The following is a 20,492-nucleotide window of genomic DNA, read 5'->3' on the forward strand; positions in this document are numbered from 1 at the left end:
AAGGTTAAAACTTACCAATTTGTTCTTTCCCCTCTTAATGTTCTTCTCATCCTCTATTTAATCACTGCAAAATCCCATCCTCTATTTAATCACTGCAAAATTATGTCATTGATTGCCTCAGTATGCTAGTAAAGTGAATTTGCTGTTCAAAATGAGGGTTAATAATAAATGAATATAATTGTAAGAATGTTACTGATGAAACTATATTTAGAAGTAAAAGGCTGTAAGATGAACAAAGTAAATTTTTGAGTATAAAGAGTTTGGCCTCTTTTACCAAGGACCTGCCAACATGGGCAGCCTTCACACCAAAACAGTGAAGAAGGTAGCCCGGGTCATCATAGAAAAGTATTACATGCACCTGGGTAATGATTTCCACATGAACAAGCATGTGGGTGGAGACTGTCATTATCCTCAGCAAGAAACTCTACAACAAGATAGCGGGCTGAGTCATGCATCTGAAGAAGCCGATTCATAGGGGCCCAGTAAAAGGTATTTCCATCAAGATGCAGGAGGAGAAGAGAGAAAGGAGAGATAATCATGCTCCTGAGGTCTCAGCCTTGGATCAGGAGATCGCTGAAATAGATCTTGACACTGGAGAAATGCTGAAGCTTTTGGACTTTGGGAAATTCATCCCAACTGTAGGCAAGTCACCTGGAGATTGGACTATTCGCCACATGGAACTGTTTGAATCTTTCTGAAATGTTGTAATATTTTCAATAAACCTGGAACCAAAAAAAGAAAAAAGAAAGAAAAAGAAGAAAGAGTTTGTATCTTTGCCCTGTAAAAGCAGAAAGTTGTTATAGGACATTAAAATTATCATCTGGCATCTTACTATGTTCTGGAAGGTTTACATGAATTATCTCAGTTAATCTTTACTATGTGATAGGTGTCATTATTAGTCCCAGTTTATAGAAAATGAAGCAAAAAGCTACAGAAGTTAAATAATTTGCCTAACATAACACAAACAGTAAGTGGCTATACCATAATTCCATTCTATGTTTGTTAATTTCCAGTTTTTATGCTTTTAACTACCACATATTGAAAATGAAAAATACGGGCGTCTAAGGATGCCTCTACTTGCAATCACAATGTAGTTACTTAAGAAAATGTTTCATATTTACAAAATCTCTAAATATTATTATGAAAATAATAAAGATATTGAATTATTTTATAAAATAAAAGACATTGTTTCAGATAAACATGGCAGAATAAACACACATGTTTTCTTCTCTTTCCTCCCCCAAGTCTCACTAGAATGACAATAAAAGAAATTTTAGGAGGCATAAATTAACAAGGACATAAAGGCATAAACTTGGAACAGACAAATAATTTTTTTAAATTTGGAGGTAGAAACTTGGAAGAACTAAAAGTAACTGACTTAAGTGGCCTGAAAGATCAGAGATCCAAGCCTGTAGTATGAAAAGCCAATGAAAGCAAACTGATTGATGCTGCAGAACTTGAGGAAGGCACAGGAATTTGGGACCATGGGTATCTGGAAAAGTAGGAGGCTCAGGATGGGGCTTAAAAAGATGGATAGGTTGAAAATATTTATAAATATTAGTGATTAAATCCCCAGATCTTCTTCCCTAGGGCCACAGTTACCCCATACTCTGGCCAGGGATTTGAGGTTCACTCTAGAGAGAATGAATCACATTCTGTAGATAGTAAACACAAGCTAGTAAACACATTCTCTCTAGATAAAAGCACACAGGTTCTCAAATTGGAGAAGCTGCACACAACTGCAGGTGAGTTAGAGGAGTCCCTTTATTGGAAACAGAGAATGTTAAATGTAAATATGCATATTGGAAATGAGATCTCCAACCTAACCCCACTCAGCTTCCTGAACACTAACCATGAAACTTGTAAAACCATTTTCTTTATGCTAAGCAATGAACCTGGAAGATTTTCATTTGGGAAGCAAAACTTGCACAAGGAAGAAGTGCTATGGAGACTACTTTTATGGTCCCTCAAAAAGACAACTGTGTCCATACCTGACCATCTTGCAGTGAAGCCTATCAGTTAGTAAGTCCCACACAGAGCTACTTAATTTCCAATGAGGTATCCACAAATCATCAAATGTTTGAGGAAAGACTCTAACCATGCACTGAACAAACAGAAAAAAAGAAAAGCGATGAAGCTTTTAAATATGCTCAGAAACACAAAATGTGAATAAAAAAGAATAGATTGATTTAAAAAGAAAGATCTTAGATATTAAAAAGTGATAGCAGAAACTAAAAATTTAGTGGACAACTTGAAAAATAAAGTTGAGAAAATATTTCAAAATATATCTCCCAAAAGTGATGAGAAAAGACAAGAAAATTAAGGATCATTTGAAGAGTGCCAAAAGATATGATAATAGAAGTTAACAGAAGTTCCAAAGAGAGGGACCAGAAGAAATAAAAAAAAAAAAATTATTGGGGATCTTTTCTAAAAATATTTCCCAGAACTATGGGAATTAAGTTTCAGAGAAAAGGCTGAAAGATTGACCAGAAAAATGGAGATGAAAAACACAAACTAAAACTAAAACAAGGCATATCACCATAAAAATTTTAGGACACCTGAAATAAAGGAAAAATCTAAAAACCTCCAGGGGTCTGGGTTGGAGGGACAGAGGGATAGAGGGAGGGGTCATTACATACAAATGATTCGGAATCAGAGTAAGATTAGACTTCAGCAAGCAATATAGGAAGCTAGAAGACATTGGATTTATAAATCAGAATTTTATATCATGCCAAATTAGCAATCAAACATGAGAGTAGAAAGATGTTTTTGGACCTGCAAGTTATTAACAATTTTAGGTCCCAAGGATCCTTCTCAAGAAGCTCCTGAAGACTGTGCTTCCCTAAAGTTATGACATCTTCCAAGAGAAGAAGTCAAGGTGTCTTGGAAATAGAGATTTTAACATAGAAACAAGATAAAGACAATTTCCAGGATAACGGAAAGAAAAGCCTAGGACAAATGTGCTGTGGCAGACCTCCAGAGCAACTGGTCCTGCTCAGAGCATGAGGAAAGAAGGCTCCAGCAGGGATGTTTGCAAGAAAAAAATGTAAAAAGCAAAACTGATGGGTTTTCAGTTGTGCTGGAACTCAGCTTTGTCAGAGTTGGGGAAGGAGTGACAGTTGTGTAGTAAACCAAACAATTTGACTAAATGAGGAAATTATTAATTCTAGAGAGCAAGATGGTATAGAAGAAAGAAAATTAAGCTACAATACACTGTATTGATTTACTCTGCATTATTCCTACATATTGATAAAATGTGAACAGTAAACATTGATTAAACCAAAAAGGGTGATAGAGTAATTTTAGAAGACTAGGAAAAAGTGAGTTTACACATTTATTTGTGTGTAAGAGGGTGAGGGGCATGGTTGTGAGAGTTAGATTCTCATCTTACATACTACAAATTAATAGCTCTCAATTAAATTTTTAAAATCATAAAGGAAAAATATAAATAAACGATTTAGAAATATGGAAGTAAACACCAGAAGAAACAGACAGACATATCGAAGGTGGCTGATTCTGGGGAGCTGGAATTGAGAAAGCGGCAGGTATTTGCTTTTTTGTGCATTATTTTAATAAAAACAAATTAAATTAAGAAAGCAAATGTGCTCCTTTAAAATCTAACATCTTGACAAACATCTTGTTACATAATTCTCATGGAATTATAAATATTCTGACTTTTTTGCCAAACATCTAAATAATTAGATAGCCAAAAGTGATTCCAAAGTAGTAAAGTAGAAAAGCTACAAAGTTTCCTGTTCCCTTTCTACAAACTATTTGAGAAACCTTGTGGTTTATTTGAAAGTATTTCATATCTTAATATGTTCAGAAGGACATTCAATAAATATTTTTGAATAAAAAAATGAGCGTGAGTAGTAAATGTTCCAATTTTTAAAAATAGTGAGACTGTTTTTTTGACCATAAAAGTTACAGATTATATACTGACTGTATTTAAATTCAATGTTACTTAACACAGGATCTGGCCATACATATGGGAGATGCTTGCTAAGTGTTTGGATGGAACTGAAATTTTTGAGTGCCCTGAAGACCTGATGGAGCCAAGAATTAAGGGAGGGGGTGCTCTCGGTTGACTTGCTACAGTTTGATTTGTCACTTTCCTGTTGGAATGAAAACGAAATTCACAAATTCCTAGAGGCTTTTACTAGGAGTGAAATTCCAAGCTTTTATGATTCTTGTCTGTAAAGGAACTTATTGGACTCCATGCTTCAGATTACTGACCTACATCTGGATTCTAAATGGATTCACGGTTTTCCTCATAGTCTATAAATCACACATCCAAAATAAAACCTCTTTTAATCTACTCCAGTCCCAGCCACTTGTCAGTATTTTGTTAGCAACTGAAGAACATATCTTAAAAACAAAAGGTATTTTTAATATAGGGAACAGGTTTTTTTCTGTTTCATTTTTATTTTATATTTTGATTAATTTAGATCTTCTGCAATTAAAATTCATCTTTCATGTATTAGTTAGTAACACTAATGATAAAGTCTTCCCCTTTTAAGTAATCTTTCCCCTTTTATTTTTTTTAATTTAACAAATAAATATTTATTGTTTATTGGAAAACATGGTAGAAAACACCATCTGAATATTATAACAGCTTATAGAATGCTCACCATGCACCAGGAATGATTCTATTTTGCTCACAAAAACTCAATTTTCTTGTATTACTTTTCTGTTACTGCTCTGCTAAATTACCACAAATTTAGTGGATTGCAACAACACATCTTTATCATCTTACAATTCTGTAGTTCAGAAGCCCAACGTGGTCTCACTGGGCTAAAATCAAGGTGTCAGCACGACTACATTTTTTCTTTTCCTACTGGAGGCCCCAGGAAAGAATATTTCCTTACCTCGTTCACCTTCAAGAGGCCGCCCACGTTTCTTGGCTCATGGCTCCTGTCTCCATACCCAAAGCCAGACACTGCTTCTGTGATCACCTCTTTTTCTCTTACTCCCCCTTTCTCTCTCCTTCTTTCACTTTTAAGGATCCTTTTGATTATATTGGGCCCAGCTAAATTACCTCAGATAATTTTTCTATTTTAAGGTTAGCGGATTAGCAACCTTAATTCCATCTGCAAACTTAAATCTCCTTTCCTATGTAAGGTAACATATGGGTTCCAGGGATTAGGATATGGACATTATGGGAATCTTACTCTGCCTTCCATACCTCTCAACAACGCTAAAGGTACTATGATTATTATCCTTGCTTTACAGATGAGGCACAGAAAGCCTATGCAAATTCTCCGAGGTTACAAAACTGAGATCTGAACCCAGACAATCTCGTTTAGGAATTAATACTCTTAAAAATCACATTACGCCAAGATAACTCATCACCAACATATTGTAGTTTTTATTTTACTGTCTTTTTTTCTGTGCTTCTAAACATAATTATTAGAGTATAGGCATATTTTGTGACCCTTTTTCTTACCCTGTTTTCACTTTCTACGTGAACTTGCCCCATCTTTATACTGTCTCTCTGGCATCCCATTTCAGCCCCAGGGCCTTTGCACATGCTATTTCTCCTGCCTGTGATGCTTTTCCATATATCTGTGTGGCTTACTCAGTCTTACTTTACTATGCAAATATATTTTCAGGAAGACCTTCTTTGACCAAGGTTTCTAAATATACACCCTATACCTTTTTATCCTTTCACTCTCCTTCATTTTTTTCTTTATAGAATTTATCATTAATTGATTTCATGTAGTATATTAATTTATTAATTCATTTATTATTTGTCTCGCTTACTATAAAATAATCACCACAAGGACAGGGACTTTTTGTTCATTGACGTAGGCTCTCAATAAGTATTTCTTGAATAATGAATGAACAGTGGGAATTTTATAATTAAGGAAAGCCATTCACAATGCCACTACCACAACAAATATCATCTGTCTTCATGTTCTATGCATTGTCTATTTGTAAATATAATTTTACACATTTAATTATAGCACAGAGACATTTACGTGTGTGTGTGTATGCGTGTGTACATATTCAACTAAATATTACATCTTAAGCATTCTGTTCTATGGTCTTCAAAACTATTAGTTTTAACGACTTTATGAAAAAAATACTAAATTGGTGTATATAATTAACCAACCATTTATTAGATGTTGTTTAGATTATGCTTTGTTCCTTTATTAACCAACTGTTTACTCTTTGGTAACCTAACTACTTTGCACTTATTTGCTCATTAGGAAAAGTATATCTCGATTATCACTATTAAACACAATAACATAAGTAAAGTACCCATATTATACCTGAATAATAATTGTTTTCTTTATATTATTAGTTTCCTTTTCTGGTTTTATTTCTAATATATTGCTACTACAAAGTAATGCTTCACTGAATATTTGTTGTTATTGACATTTTTGTATTATTCCTTAGGAAAAATATCCAAGAAAGGTATCACTGAGCTGGAGTGGTTCGAAATTTTTGCTAAAGGAATTAAATCGAGTCAACTTATGATGAATATTTATATGTTGGTTTTAGATATGTTTCCCAAAAGACAGAGACGTGATACTCCCCTTTATATTTTATTTAGAGCACAAGGTTTTTACTATTTCAGAAATATTTACCATTATTCCCATTAATACTTTAAGCCTTCCAAGGTATAAAACTTTCCTTTGCCTCATGTCTCAAAAGTATTCAGAATTATATTTAGAACTGGGAAATGATTATCTCAGCCCTTTTTGGGCTGAGTGGATTGTTCATTCATTCTAGCTTTGAATCTCCTTTGAATTTCTTAGAATTGTGCCCAAATTATTTCCTTCTGAGCTTTTTTTTTTTTGAAACATCTTTCTAATTTAACAGTTGCTTTTAAAAATAGATTCCTCATCAGTTTGCTGCTATAGTTGTCTATATCTTTCCTGATCTCAATTTAGTCACAGCATCTGTGCAAAATGGCATGAAAGTTATTTATTACTTCACCATCCAGAGGGAATGCTTGATTCCTGACATTTATATTCCCTTGAACATAAACGCCAGATAAAAAGAAAAATCAAACTTTATGCTTTGGGGACTGAACAGATTGCCTACCATGGTTAGTAGAGAGTGCCCTCCCCCGCCTCCTATTCCTGAATTAGAAATACATTTTCATGGATGGTGTCCCTAAATGACCAGATATTTTTCTTTTTAATTAAATTTGTTGGGAGAGTTTGCACTGGAGAAAAAAGACCTGCTGGGCTGCTAGAATAGCTTAATGGTTAAGAATAGGCTTTGGAAACCTGTAGACCTGGGTAGGTTGTCTTGAGCCCGTTGCCATTAGATTCCTGAGCTGTCAATGGGGATAATAGTCCTTAGCTCATAGATTTTTGTAAAGGTTAAATGAACTAATGTATGTAAAGTATATGCAAAATGTCAAATAAAGGAAGTGACAAAAATGTTAATTATTACATAATAGTTAAGGTAGAAATAAAATGACCTTTACATGCAAAAACGTGTGCAACTTGACAGCCACTGCTACAAACCTTAAGAGATTTGCCATTGCTTGCCATTAAACCCACTAAGGGTTTAAATGCTTTGTCAAACTGACAGGCATCACTCTGTGGTGGTTTTAGATTCTGTGCTGAATTATATCTTTTAATAAGACTTGTTCTTATAGAAGACTCTAGTAGAGTTACACGGGTGATTATACAGAAATAAAAGCAGAGTTTTCACATGGTGCAGATGGTTTAATCATGGTTACATTAGGATTCAAGTGAAGGGAAGACTCTTACCAGCTCACTGGCAATACTCAGGCATTAGAAGATGAAGTTATGTGAGGTGTAAGGAAGGGCTTCCCATTTGTGGCAGACATGAACCGATGCTTTGGGGACTGAGCAGATTGCTTACCATGGTTAATAGAGAATGCCCTATTGAAGTCACATAAGGTCATTTCTGACCACAAGTCATGAGATGGAAGAAACGTGAGTTTCTAGAACAGAAAAAAAACTTCTTTTTTTTTTTTGAGACGGAGTCTAGCTCTGTCGCCCAGGCTGGAGTGCAGTGGCGCGATTCCCGGGTTCCCGCCATTCTCCTGGCTCAGCCTCCCGAGTAGCTGGGATTACAGGGGCCCACAACCACACCCGGCTAATTTTTTGTGTTTTTAGTAGAGACGGCGTTTCACCGTGGTCTCGATCTCCTGACCTTGTGATCCGCCCGCCTCGGCCTCCTAAAGTGCTGGGATTACAGGCGTGAGCCACCGCGCAGGGCAGAAAAAAAAATTCTGTTGTGAGTCTTCATACTACTGAAACTGTAGCGCTTAGTTTCAGTTGATTTGGGATGCCCTGTCTTTCTCCCCAGAATTGGGGGATGGGAGTGTGATCCTGTACCGAGGCTTGTCTTCTAGAAACACCAACATTTGTCAGTAATCCTCATTCATGTTTCATTGTCTGTAATTAGTCTATTATGGTTGCTAATTGTCACATGTTTCTAACTGAAAGCTATTTTTTAGGTTCCTAGAATCTCCTCATTTCTTCTACAACCCTTCGGGTGCCAAAGAATTGAATCTGCAGCTCTCAGTCCATGTCAAGCCACCAGGCACTCTGGGACCACCTAGGACCCTGACAATTTCCATGGCAATCTTGGCTGCCCAGGATTTCTCAGCTGCTCTCAGACTGCACCAGAGCAAGGGGCACTCTGTGAGGCAGCTGTGGGCCAGTCTTTGCTGACACAGCACCCAGACTTTCACCTCCGAAGTCTGTGTCTCCCAGGGATCTGGGTTCCCCTCTTACATTCTTCAGTCCTGTTTGGGAGTTTAGCATTTCTTCACCAAGCTTCTTTTTGCAAGGGACCCACAAGTTCTACAGGAATCTTGTTTCTCTCAGACCCTCTCTTCCTAGCCCAGCAGAGGATCTCAACTGGATCCCAGAATGGGAAGGCGTTTCTGACTCGTCATGCATTCCTCCAAATCTATGGTTTACGCTTATGATAGAGGCAGGAGGCATCCAAGCGTTCCCGGCGAAACCTCGCCTTCAAGCCTAAACCAGCCTGAAGGCTGAAAAACCGGACAGCTGGTCCCAGATGAAGCCCGCCCTTTCCTGACTGATTCTGAATAACGCCCTCCTGCGCGCTGGTAGGACGGGGCGGAAGTTCACGCCATTTGCAGCGGGGAGGAGCCTGTTCTTGTGTGGCGACCTGGGCTTCCATCTGTGAGGCGGGAAACCTGCTGGCAGGACTCTTGCTTTGGTGAGAGTTTTTTCTTTTTCCTTTTCCCCCAATACATTCCGTTTTCCTCACCCTTCTGTGTGTCCGCAAGCCTAACCTTTCCTGGTCATGTGACAAGAGCCGGTTTTAGCTGAACTAAGGGGAAAGTTCTGCAACGTTTAGACATCTCTTTTGAAACACAATAACCTTTAAGATAACAAAAAATGTTAAATAGCAATTTGCTAAACATCAGGAAAGACATAGAAGTCAAAAAATGAAAGCTTTTAAAGACAAAAGTCATATCAGATACAATAAAAAATATTCGGAAAATTTGGAACCAAGTTCATATTCAGGAACATGGCATACATTTTGTAGGGACTCACTCAAAGTAGAGAAAAAAAAAAAAAGATATAAAAATGCTTACTACTAGTTCTTTTTCCCAAACCCAATTGCAGAAATGCCATAGAAGTAACAGGAAAGTGTATGGATTTGAGCATTTAACATTAAAAATTGGGATGGCTCTGAGGAGACAAAGTGCTTGTGTCCTCACACGGGAGAAAACAGTAGCTGTGGTAGGAGAGGCACCAGGATCTAAGGATAAAGGGAAGGAGTTAGAGAGCTAGGTTTTCTTCCCATTTCCAGTCTTCCATTATTCCTTCCATTATTTGAGGACCTAGGCTTGTCCCTCCACTAGTGGATTTTTTTTTTAGAAAGCCAAACAAAAGCAAACATTAAAACCAAAAATCCTGGCCGGGCCTGGGGGCTCACGCCTGTAATCCCAGCACTATGGGAGGCTGGGGTGGGCAGATCACCTGAGGTCAGGAGTTCAAGACCAGCCTGGCCAACATGGCGAAACTCTATCTCTACTAAAAATACAAAAATTAGCTGGGCATGGTGGCGCATGCCTGTAATCCCAGCTACTCCAGAGGCTGAGGCAGGAGAATCTCTTGAACCCGGGAGGCCGAGGCTGCAGTGAGCTGAGATCGTGCCACTGTACTCCAGCCTGGGCAACAGAGCGAGACTCCGTCTCAAAAAAAAAAATCAAAAAAGAAAAGCAACAACAACAGAAAACCCCAAATCCCCATCAGTTCTATCCCAGTGCAGCCAGGATCCACAGCAACCTCAGGGCCATGCTGGTGCTCACTGTGGTGAGGAACCGGTAGACAGCAAATTGGGGCTGGTATTGGGTATTTTATCACTCCACCCCACACCCCACTTCCCATTTGAGGGCTAGTAAATTAAAATCAACAGAGGAACCTCACGTAGCGGACAGGGAGTAGGAGCTGTGCACATAATGATGGGCAGAGTCAGGTTGTAGCGCCAGTGTCTTCCACTTTGGGGCATGCCCCCTTCTTGTTTAAGCATATTAAGAGAGCCATGATAACCAGGGATGAGAGTTTGACTCTGTCTCCCATTTCATATTACCAACCAGGGAAATATGAGCTCACAGGAAACACTACAAAAAAGGTATGGATAGACATACACCTTTTAAAATTATTGTCCAGCCTTAAAAAAAAAAATAAAGCTAATATTATTCATCCTTAAAAAAAAATCCTGAAATATGCCACATAGATGAACCTTGAAGATGTTATGCTAAATAAAGTAAGCCAGTCATAGAAGAACAAATACTGCATGATTCCACTTATGTGAGGTATCTAAAACAGTCAAACATGTAGAATCAGAGAGTGGAATGGTGATTGCCAGGTTGTGGTGCGAGTGGGAAACGGGAAGTTACTAATCAACAGGTATACAGTTTCAGTTTCAATTATGCAAGATGAGTAAGTTTTGGAGATCTGCTGATCAGCACTGTACCTAGGGTCAGCAGTACTGTATTTACACACTTAAAGATTTGTTAAGAGAGTACATCTCATGTTAAGTGTTTTTACCATAATAATAATAATTTTAAGAAAGACTGCCAAGTGAATAAGCTATACCATATGCAATGAAATTCATGGCCTTAATAAGTCAAGCATTCATTACTAATTTATATTTTCAGAAAGATATAGAAGAATATTGTTGATTGAATTAAAAAAGCAGAATCAAGTGGAAAAATTGGGTGAGGAAAATATGGCTATTGAAATAAGAACTCCATAAATGAATGTATCACAATATGGCTGAACAATTAGTTTGCTATAAGATCAGGTTAAGAAACTCCTTCAAAAAGCATCAAAATGTAATACAAATATTAGAAATATAAAAGAGAAAACAAGTGATATAGAGGATGGAATGGAAGTGACACCATACAAATCAAAGGTGCCCCTAGAAAGGAAAAAAATAAATAACTGGAAGAAAAGAAATGTTTGTAAAAAGCATAAACAAAAATTTGATTGAATTTCAGGTTGAGAGAAATCATTGGGTGCTGAACAGGTTAGAAGATAAAACAAACAAAAGAACACCTGAAACATTATCGACATTAAGTACATAAAAAGCTAACAGAAAATTCTAGTTTCCACTGGGAAGTATCATATCACTTAAAAAAGAATAAGAATCAGAATGGTGGTTTCCAGCTTCACCCATGTCCCTACGAAGGACATGAACTCATCCTTTTTTATGGCTGCATAGTATTCCATGGTGGATAGCATTAGGAGATATACCTAATGTAAATGACGAGTTAATGGGTGCAGCACACCAACATGGCACATGTATACATGTGTAACAAACCTGCATGTAGTGCACATGTACCCTAGAACTAAAAGTATAATGATAATAATAAAAAGAATAAGGATCATGTTGACATTAGACTTCTTAATGACAATACTGGATGCAAGATAATGGAGTTGTCCAGCTAAAAAAGGTTATATTTTTGATATATTTATGTAAACAATTATAAGTATTAGGATGTAATAAAGATATTCTCAGGTGTACATGACCTCAGGCTTACTACATGTAGATCCTCTTTGAAGACATGCTTGTAGGAAGTTCTCTGATTAGAGGAGAAATAAATACAGAAGAAAATGATAAAACATGTGAGATAAAAGGGTAACTTAGTAAAGTTCAATATTATTTCAAAAGAATGGACCAAAGAAAGTATATTTATACTAATCTAGAACTAAGTTCTAGTTGATTGAAAACATAATTGGGGTGAGACGTAAATGTATTCATAACAATCTATTCAGAGCTGCTTGTCTTGGCAATCTGGGACCCCTGTATAATGAGATAGCCAAGAATAGGTAAGGAAACAGCCTGTTGCAGGAGAATGACCCTGGGGTGGGAATCAGGAGATCTGAGATTTACTTCTGTTCTGCCACTACTTTGTTGCATGCCCTTTGCAAAAAAACTTATCTCAATTATTCAGGTCTTTTTTCTTAAGTGTAGATGAGGCGGTTGGACTAGGGCTAAGTTCTTTTCAGTTTTCTTATTCTATGACATTCACACTTAATCTTTAATCAGAAGCAATGATATGGAGGTTTCTGTCTATATATGTTTTTCTGAATTTAGTATTATAATCATAAACAGTAGTGGCCAACAGTGATCCTTTTGGAATACTGAAGCTGAAACTCTTCTAAGTGCTTTTGTGAAAATATTATCTCAAGGTAAATGACATTTATCTCTCAATTAGGCAGTAAAGGACAGGAATGGAATTTACATTCTACTGTTTCATGCTCATATTTTATTGACTTCATTAAACTTTGCATTTAAACACTGTATATGTCTGCAATTTATTAGAAAATTAAATGACAGTGACATTTGATACACACAGTTGAGATGGAAAGGTTACATTTGCATGAATCCCTGTTTCAGTTTTCAGTTTTAATTCTGAATTATAAGAGTCCTTTCTCTAGTCATTAACTCATTCTGGGCACGCATTTATTAGACTATAATCTGCTTGGAAATAGGAACTGTACCTGGTTTACATGGCCCACAATAAACACTCTGTAAAAGGTTGAATGGAGGAAATCACTCAACCACATAGATGGATACTGCTTACTCCCGTTCATGGTCTAATGTTAGTGCAGCCAGCCCTCTGTTGGTGTTGGTGGTCAGGTTCTGAAGTGCTTTTGGTCACCTCTTTCCTAGTTCCCTGTTCCAAACCTGTATCATGGTGGACATAAGCCACCTATACAACCCTTGTCACCTTCACTTTAAACGAATGACTCTTACATCTACTTCACTGAGAAAACTGAGGTCACACTCTTGAAATGATACTAACACTGGCTGACTTTGTGTTGAGTACATTTTGGTGCTCTGTAGACATAGACAGTAAAACCCTCCTGCAATGCTAGTGAGGACAGCTGGTTGTCAATGAGTTCTAGCATCTGGGAACCCATGACCAATCATATTATACCTGAGTGTAAGTTGTTGGACGTCTTATTGTAGAGTGTGTTCCTTAAGTGTTTACTCTATCTCACAGACCTGAACTCTTCCAACTCTATTTTTTCTTCCTTAGTGTGTCCACACACCTACACATTCTTTCCTCCCTTTGGACAAGATCTTTCCATTCCACCAGTGCATTTCATCTCATCCCTCTTACCTTTCTCAGGACTTTGCTTTTTCTCTTGTGCCTTTAATTTCTCCTCTGCTGGTTCCTTTTCCTCAGTCCAATTCATTTATTTATTCATTCAATCAGATCAGATTAAATTATTCATCCTAATTCTTCACTCCTCTTTAATGGGGTTACGTGTCCCCCCTTTTACCATAAACTCTGTAATGTTCTCTCACTCTCATTTTTCTGGGTCTGTTTTCTCATTTGAAAGATGAAGTGCTTGAATAAGATCAAATTCTTACAGCTTTAATATTCTGTTACATACTTAATGGTTAATTAGCTGCAAAGATATGGACATTTTTATCTCCATATTACATATGTTTTAAATTTAGTGTCAGAATCATAAATAATAGTAGTCAGAGTATATTTTCCTACCTCATTGATGTTTGGCTTTGTTAGGTGACTGCTTTGACCAATGGAAAGTGCAAGGAAGTAAGAGCCAGACCCAGTCAAGCCTCCGAGAAGCATGATATGCTTCTGTTTGCCTCTTTGCTTTCCAGTGGTCTCCTGTGAGAAGAACATGCCCCAGGTAGCCTCTTCTTTGAGAAGCACAAGGAAACACATGGTGGTGGAACTGAACACAACCCACAGCCTGGAGCTAAACCCATCCTAAGCCAGCCAAGCTCTTCCAAGATCACCCAAACTCAAGTTGACCCATAGATTCATGGGCAAGGAAAAAAATCCCTGCTGTTTTAAGATCTCAAGTTTTAGGGTGATTTGTTATGCAGCATTATTGCAGTAAAAATGAACTAATACACTACCTAATCCCATTTTTCTATTCAACAATTATTTGTTAGGTAACTGATATATGCCACATGCTTATAATACAGGCTTCAGGGATACCACAGTTAATAAAATAAAGAGGACAAAAATAAAAGAATAAGATAATTTTGCATTATGACAAATTCTAGGAATAAGACAAGATCAGTGATGTGATAAACTGTGGTGGGGCTATGGAAGAGCGCACATTTCATTTGGATGGTCAGAGAGAGCCTCCTCTGGGAAGGAAACATTTGAATGAGATGAATAACAAGGGAGAGGCTGCCAGAGGATGATCCAGTCACAGTGCATTCCTGCAGAAGAGCCAGGGTGGAGGTCCTACGGTGGAAATGAGTTTGGCTTAGGAACAGATTCGAGTATATCTCAAATAACTGAAAACTATAAAATTAACATCAAAAATATTTGGAAGGCTGGAAGCTAGGCTGATATGTAGAAATAAAACCCAGCCTCAGGAAGCAGCTGAGCCAGACTCAAAAACAAGGGGGGCAGCAAGGAGTGATGGATTCTGGACTGGCCTTGCTGGCCACCAACTTGTCACAGGCCTCCAGGTTGGGGTGGGTCAGCTGGCTTAAATGTGCAGCTGGACAGACAGCTGCTGTTTCACTGCATTGTCTCACTGCATCTGTCTTCATTATCTGCATCTTATTTTGTGTTTCTTGGGCCAATGTTTTCCAAGCTCAGCTAGAGATATTTTACATTGTTTTCACTGCATGCAAATAATTTCACAATTTTCTGTGGAAAGCATTTGCTCCCTCCTTTCTGTTTTTTTCCCCATTATTTTAATAGAAGTCGTGTGCATACATGGTTTAAAGAGTCAAAGAACCCTGTAAGGTTTATTATAAAAAACAGCCACCCTCATGAGCAACACCCCCTGCTGACATTTCCCCATTCCAGAGGCACTTTCATCTTTTTTACATGATTGACATTTCACCTTCCTGTCTCTAAATAACATACTTAGTGCTACTTCTTGATTTACTACTTTTAGGTATTTTATATTGATTTCCCTCAATTGACTAGGAAGGCTTAGCTTTCTTCCTTCTTGCTTCTTTTATCAAACACCTTTCTATTCTATCCCATCACCGTTTCCTGTTGGTATAACGTTATGACAATTTTGCTGAGCTTAATGTTTAGTTTGTATTATGATGATCACAAAAATGCTTTTAATAGCCAAACCAGATGGTAAGATGTAATGATCTTTCCTTTTCATAGTAGGCGGCTTCTAATATGGTCCCCAGTGATCTCTGGCGCCTAGTATTCAAGGCCTTGTATATTCCCCTCTCCTTGGGTGTGGACTGGGCTTATTGACTTGCTTCTGACAGTTAGAATACAGCAAAAACATTGGATGTCACTTTTGAGATGGGGCTGCATAAAGACCGGCTATCATAGTGGGCACTATCTTTGGTTTGCTCACTCTTAGTGTGGTAGGTAGAGTTCTAAAGACATACCCCCAAATTCTTACTCCCTGTTTATTCAATCAAACACTAATCTCAGTACTTCTATGAAGGGATTTTGCAGATGAAACTAAGGTTGTTCATCAGCTGACCTTGAAATGGAGGGATTATCTTGGATCATCCAGATAGGCCCAAAGTAATCACATACACCCTTAAAAGCGGAAGAGCAAGGCAGGAGAATAAGTCAGAAGAAGAAGGCAGGAACAGGAGACAAGAGGCAGAAAGAGAGATCAAAGAGATTAGAAGTGTGAGAAAGCCTCAGCCTCTCATTCACTGGCTTTGCAGATGAAGGGGGTTACCAGCTAGGGAATGTGGGTGACCTCAAAAGCTGGACTCTGGTCAACAGTCAGCACTGACATGAGGACCTCAGTCCTACAGCCATGTGGAACCGAAATCTACCAACCACCTGAATGAGGCTGGAAGTGGATTCTCCCCCAGAGCCTCCAGATCAGAGCCCAGCCTGGCTGACATTGGTTTTAGCCTTTTGAGATTCAGAGAGAGCCTCTGAGCCTACCTGGACTTCTGACCTACGGAGCGGAGCTGTGAGATCATAAGGGAGTGTTCTTTTAAGCTGCCAAATTTTGGGGAATCTGTTATAACATCAGTAGAAAGTAAATACATTGTGGGAAGCCAGTTGTCAAGTTATGAGCATACAAAGGAAACTGGGGAAGTGATAATGTCAAGCATTCATTGTGATAAGGCTTATGTTATTGAATAAAATTTTCTGAAAGGATTACATGAACAAGGTCATTCACTTACCCAACAAGCACTTACCGAGTGCACGCTGGGGACATGGCCCTAAATAAGATAGACAACATTCCCGTTTTCATGGAACTTACATTGTAGTCAGAAAAGACAGTGGGTAACTATGGTTTATTTTTGTGTTCTGTTCTTCCAACTCTACTTATAATCGGGAGAGATTTCATCACCTTTAGCCTCATACTTTTAGGAAAATTCCAAGATTATTTGACAAGCATTTAATAAACACCTACTAAAGCCTCAGATTGTGCCAGGTCCCTTGCACCGAATGTGTGGTCAACAATGATTCCTGTCCTCACGAATCTTACATGAGGAGAAGATGGCATATGTTGAAGTGCATAGCTACTATGCAATGGGATCTGTGCAGGAGACAGGCATGTTAGCCAAGGGGGATGGGTTTAGGTTTCTGGAGCATTGGTTGAGGTGCACGATAATGAGATGCTTTCTATTTAGCAAGCACTGTCTTTTTTCTCTTTGTCTCTGAAAATAACAAAAAGGGCCATGTTTTCTTCTCGTTTTCTTATTTCTGATTGCAGGGAGCAGATCTCAGAGAAAGGTAAGAGTGCATTATCCTTGAGTATTGCCTGCATTTTTTTATTTCTGTTCATAAAAGTCAGAGATCTATTAGGTATTTGACCTTGAGCTGGCCAGATGTGTTTGTTCAGTAGCAGAAGATTAAGATTTCCTGAAAGGCATGGTTGCTTTTTTTTTTTGTTCCTGAGCACTATGATTTTCTGGCATGTGCTATTCCCAACGTAATCTCATTACCATTACTCATTTACTAATTTAGCGAGAGACCATTTAGCTCAGGGGAACCCTATGTGTATTTTAAAAATAGCTACACATTCAGGTTGCTTTGATCTTGTAAAGAGAATGAAAAAGGAAGCTCTTCATTTTATATGTTGAAATAACTGATTTGAAATCAACCTGTTTTCCTTTATATACAAACATGTGTGTAGACATATGTAACCTGTATAGAAATGTGTTTTGTATGTTTGCATACAGACTTCACAGTGGGTTTTTTTCTTTTTTTGTAAAATACTGCTGTTTGGTTTTCTCATTAAGATTCAAAGAGCTTCACATTTGTAGCTCTTTTTTTTTATTGATTCAATCAACAATCAATTGCTATAGACCTAACACTATGACAATTTTGAGGATATAAACACGAGCATGAAAGAGACCTCAAGTAACTCAGCTTGGTTGAGAAGCAAACACCTGGATTAATTTCTGGAGAAGGCGAATGGGTAAGAAATGCCTTTCCTTTGACAGAAGCTGAACCAGTGACATGATGATGTACCAACCTCTATCACAAATATAATTTCAGGTTGGGACATAGCTTTTCTCCTGCAGGAGTGCCTCCCTAGGAACAATAGAATTGAGGTAAATAGAATTCTATTAGAATGAATTAGGCAGGAACTGGGAGTGAAAATTGGATGGGAAATCCTGTTTAAATAAACTATATTAGGTCAAGCACAGTGGCTCATGCCTGTAATACCAGCACTTTGGGAGGCTGAGGCAGGAGGATTGGTTAAGTTCAGGAATTCAAGACCAGCCTGGGCAACATTGTGAGACCCTCATCTGTACTAAAAATAATAAAAATAAAATTAGCCTGGCATGACTACGTGCACCTTTAGTCCCAGCTATTCTGGTGGCGGAGGTGGGATTACTTGAACCCAGAAGATTGAGGCTTCAGTGAGCTGTGATTGTATCACTGCACTCTACTCTGAATGTCAGAGCTAGACCCTATCTCTGAAAAAAAGAAAAAGAAAAAGAAATAGAAACTGTATTCATTAAGGTAATGCTATCTATTATTTAAAAAATGTGTAATTACTCACATAGGATGAAAGTGTATTCTTCAATCATGTCCAAAGTAACTGTACCTGGCTGATGGAAGCTTTCCTCCATGCAGTGACTCAGGAATCAAAGCTTCTTCCAGCTTGTAGCTTTACCCACTTCAGCACTGTTTTTCAATGTCGTTGTGTTCTTCACCAAGCTGGCAGATGCTGAAAAAGATATAAATGCATGTGTGAAGCTCATAAGGCCCATCCAGGTTTAGAAGCGGCAGACAGCACTTCTTGTCCCATTCCACTGGCTAGAACTCAGTCATATGACATCATCTGACTAGGGGGAAAGCAGGGAAAGATAGTCTAACTGTGTGGCTGGGGGAAGAAAGAGCTAAACAGTTAATCTCTGACACAGAAGCCTTGGGCTGAATCATAATATTTTAGGTTGAAAAGTATTAGAGGGTTTTGTACCCATTTATTTTCTTCTTTCCTAGGTAGAGCACACATCAACTCTTTCTTAAATGACGTATGGTCCAGGCTATTCTATATTTTTGCTTTTTCAGTCTGGACTGTAGTCTGTCAACATCCAACGTTAAATTGTGATTTCCAGAAAGGATCACATTACTCAGGATATAGTTAATCAGTAAAAGCACAGTGGGACAATTTTTTTTCTCATCATGTCAACATCGCCCAAGACTATCAAATAGTTCTTACTTTTTATCATTGCATTTACTCACTGAATTTTGTAGATGTCATGGCTGGGAAAAATGCAAACTGCATTTTGGAGAACACAGCATAAAATTTTTGAGTAAATGTTCCTTTGTCTTGGTCATTATTGTGTTCCCAATGCCTAGCACACTGCCTGGCACATTGTAGGTATTCAATAAACATTTAATGGATGAAAAGGATTTTTAAATATCTTATAAGATTTATTAAACATACCAGAGACTTTCATATTTTCCATTCATTTATCTTGCTGGGCTGCATCCCAAGTAATGTCTGCATATCAGTTTTCCAGTTTAATACATTTTGAAAATTTCAATGTTTAATACATTTTTAAAATTTCAGTGTCTGTACTTTTAATTTCTAGAATTTCTATTTGTGATTTTCCCCAGTTTATTTGCTTTTTGGATCCTAACTCTTCCTTTATGTCTCCGAATATTTTAAACATATTATATTTTTGTCTCTTTCAAAATGGTCTAAGTTCTGTAGATTGTGGCATTTGGAAGTTATCCCTTCTATCCTCCTCATTGCATGTGTGAGCTCATCTTCATCTGGTGTTTTTACCATGGGAGTCTCAGGTGTACTAGGGGTGGGAAAATCCCGTGGGGTGTTTTTGAATTTTTCCTCTGCTGAAGTTTTTTACATAGAACCAGTTTTAGATCCATTTTTATGTTGCTATCTCATTTTAGGGTCGGGCTAGTAAAAATGTGGACCACACACTCACAAATGGCATGAGTTTGGGGTTCTCGTTTCTGGTGGATGACTAGGAATACAGTCTAAAGTCTTAATTTCCTTCTCAATGGACTTGAAACCATATTATTTTCAGGCATATGTCTGGTTCTTGTGCCTTGCCTGTCCGTTCTTTCTTTATTTTTGGCATCCTTTCTTGCTTTTTTATGCTTAATCATATATTAAAAACATCTTAAAAAATATATTCCCCCCAGCATTTCAGTGGGTTTGGAGCAGGCACTGGGGTTTCCCACTGTGGTGAACACTGTGATGCATGGCTCCGAAACTCCTTCACTGAAGGATTTGTTGACCCAGCTGCTGGCAGTGCTCTCTGTAGATAGTGCTCAGCTGTCGGCCCCTTCAGGGATTACCTCAGCTGCAGGGAGCCCCCTTGTCCAAGGTCATGCTCCTTTCTTTTCCTGAGCAGCCTGCATCTAGTGACTGATTAATGCAAGAGCATAAAGGCCGGGCCATGTTGGCCCAACTCAGGACAATTCTGAAGAATCATTCTAGTTCTCAAGCTCGCCATGAGCTTGATCCTGGCAGTCTCTGAACCTGCGTCGCAGCTTGATTTCCCTCTTTGCCTGTTCTTGCTTCCTTCCCACCCTTTTGGGGAGGTTGATTGCCAGGGCTCCCCTGGGA

The 20,492-nt window shown here is 38.1% G+C and overlaps 1 long non-coding RNA gene across 9 annotated transcripts in view; it reads left to right on the forward strand.

Annotated features, from left to right (window-relative positions):
• Positions 1-20,492, forward strand: part of LOC103877884 — a 305,800-nt gene that overhangs the window by 170,888 nt on the left and 114,420 nt on the right. Inside the window, exon 1 of one of the 9 annotated variants that reach the window (XR_004177363.1) lies at positions 8,146-9,183. The exons of the other annotated variants lie outside the window; for them this stretch is intronic. This is a non-coding gene — a long non-coding RNA (uncharacterized LOC103877884). Of the gene's footprint in view, positions 1-8,145; positions 9,184-20,492 lie in introns of those variants that run through there. 9 annotated transcript variants of the gene reach the window in all.

Source organism: Papio anubis, chromosome 12 (assembly GCF_008728515.1).
Source record: "Papio anubis isolate 15944 chromosome 12, Panubis1.0, whole genome shotgun sequence".
NCBI lineage: Eukaryota > Metazoa > Chordata > Mammalia > Primates > Cercopithecidae > Papio > Papio anubis.